This window comes from Cyphomyrmex costatus, unplaced genomic scaffold, assembly GCF_001594065.2.
Source record: "Cyphomyrmex costatus isolate MS0001 unplaced genomic scaffold, Ccosl1.0 scaffold502, whole genome shotgun sequence".
Taxonomy (NCBI): domain Eukaryota; kingdom Metazoa; phylum Arthropoda; class Insecta; order Hymenoptera; family Formicidae; genus Cyphomyrmex; species Cyphomyrmex costatus.
Window position 1 is genome coordinate 798,881 of NW_017279285.1, and position 2,969 is coordinate 801,849.

Sequence of the window (2,969 nt, forward strand, 5' to 3'; positions counted from 1 at the left end):
AGTATCGGCTTGATCCATTTTCCAAAAACAATAGTCGAGTTATATCTATTTTAGCGTATCATAGATTAATCTATTGGATCTCTAATTTATTTCTGTGTGTCAATTAGATAAGATCTTAATTTTATAAATGAGATATATATAGAGATATCAGGAATACAAAAATATCGTACAATAAAAGTGAAAAGAACAGTGTCCAGATAGATGTAAAAATATAAAATTTATGTAATAAATATATTATGAAAAAAGCATTTTCCTATAAATGGTAAAGCTGTACTAAATTCATTCATAAATTTTTCTACATAATATAAATTAACCCAAAATGCAAAGCGTGAATTAATTACGACAGTATGAGAGTTTATATCTTGAACTTATTTCACCGCTACTAATGAATCCATTTACTTTTAACATTCATTTACATAAATGTTTATTTTTACGTAAAGCATTCAACCTGCATTAAATGTATTGTGTCTAAGTTTCTATCTTCTTCTTTCGTATAGATAATTATCTTTAATTAATGAATCGCACGATCACTTAACCGCAAATATGAAATGCAGATAGCTCAGAAAGTTCGAAAAGAATTTCTTTTATTCGACTTACGAAATGAATTCCTATTTCGTCCCATTTCTGTTCTAAAAGTGTTCTCGAGAATCGCAAAATATTTCACTTTTGTTATCAATTGTGAGCTCTTTTTCAAAAGTTATCCTTTTTCTAATATTTTTCTATTTCTGAATGTTTTATAAGAACGAATCATACTTTGGTTTTCATGTAAATTGAATATTACTTTTATTAAAGGCCACAAATATACATATAAATATATTTGTATATATTTTTAAATTCTTTTAAAGTTCATTCGAGCAGATTAATTTATAAAAAGTTCCAGAAGATAAATTCTTTTCGAGTTCAAATAGATCATGTGCTATCTAGATTGTGCTATATAACCACTGGCGCCCGTCTTTAGGATTTCATCCACTCAAAAGAGACGAAAAGCATAGGGAATCACAATCGGTATATCCGATCGAGAGCCCCGCCGTTCTCGGTTCTCGCGTGAACGAACGAGCGGCACGAGGAGAAAGTTTCTCGGAGCCAGGAAGTGAAGTAGGCCACGACTTTGACCGCTCGCAAGGTCCATACTCCCGTGGCACGCCACTTTGTAGTGTCTCGTTCCTTCTCCGGCCTACACACTGAGATATGTGTACGTGCGTGCGTATACGCGCGGTACGTACGTCGCCGCGATCATCCGGCGGTATGGTATGCGGACAGACTTCCACCGTCTCGATATTCTTCGCAGGGTGGCCCAGAAAAGGTGGAAATCAGTAGCAGAAGCGTATTCTTTGACGAACGTCCAGCCGACTTTCCCTTGGCGGAAATTTCAACCGAGCCTCGATTACAGAGCGGCTCCTCATTGTAAACCTCGCGCCTCTTGCGTGTAAATAAGCTCGAACATTTTTATTTCATCCTAAAAAAAAGTTTCCACGTAACTTGACCTCTAGAGAATCTATTTTATAATGAATATTTCACTCCCGAAATAATCATCGTTGACAAGATAGCGATAAACACCAGCCTGAGTATTCAGATACCTAAGTCGAAAACATATAAGAGCGATATTCGCCACTTTTGCAGTCATAAACGTTCGCTCGTGTAATCGAAAGAAATATTTTCGAATATCTCGGATTATATGGGAGAATTTATGCTCGTGCAGGGGTGATAATGTATTCTATTACGATTTTAATTGAAACAAATTGGAGCCGCGGTCATAAGCCAGGGCAAGCGCTGCCATTGAATTTGTGTGATAAACGGAGCCCTTTTATCGAAATTATTTATTGTAGCACTGCGCCACAGCGATGAGCCGCATAAATAACGCGCCTATGTAATCGAGAGAAGGTATTTCGTTAGTTGCTTTAATATCCTGCTCAAAACGTACGTAAATTTAATAACACTCTTCGCGGTTTTGCGTCATTCTGCGTCACGCTTTAAAGCTTCTGTTTGTTAAATTTTTAATGTTATTCAAAAATCTAACATAATGAACAATAATGAAACAATGATATTGTTCATATAATCGTTTTAAGAGCTTAATTAAATGATTAAACAGATTTCTATTCCAATTGAAAATTAAACACCTATTACATTTACAAAATTAATTCTTTCGGTATATCAACTGTATCGACAAATAGAATATTGTAAATATAAATGCTGTAAATATTAGACTGTTTAATCGTTTAATATGCACGTTATTTATCATTTAATTATCATTCATATAGTTGCTCACAGAGATTTATAATTATATTTATATAATTTATATAAATCTGAGTATTTTATCATTAAATTTAGAGTTAAGACTGTATGATTGTTTCATCCTCAAAGAAGTATAATTATAAGTTATCTTTTACTGTGCGTGTTTATTTAAAAAGGCCTGGGTTTTCCCAACCATTAACTATTGCCTCATATCGTGTAAGACAAAACGCGACAATTGCTTAAGTCAATGAAATCTGTGACCAAACATCTTACGTCAGCGCGTTGCAATGCGTTTCTATTGTACCAGTTGCGGTTTGAACGTGCAAAAATGAATTGTCTCGAGAGCGAGCTGGTCGTAAAATTACTATTTCCAGATACGACGATCAGGCACACGTTTACAAGACTAGGTCAAGGTTATTTTTCAACTTGGCAAACGTTCGTAGAGAATTCCGCGGCTCCGCATCTCCACATGTGTTAGCACATTCATTATACATGAATTACAATTTATACACTCGCAACATCCTCAAACGACAAAATACCGTTTATCCCTATTCTTTTTAAAAAGCGTTTAACACTAGAACTACCGATGACTGTGCAGTTGTACCATTTGGCTCCTCATTTTAGTTTTTTTATATTACCTGCACAGAATACAGACTATTGAAAATATGTGAACAAAAATAATTCTAATAAAAGAATATTAAAATAACTTTTCATTATCCCCCCCCCCCCCCAAAATA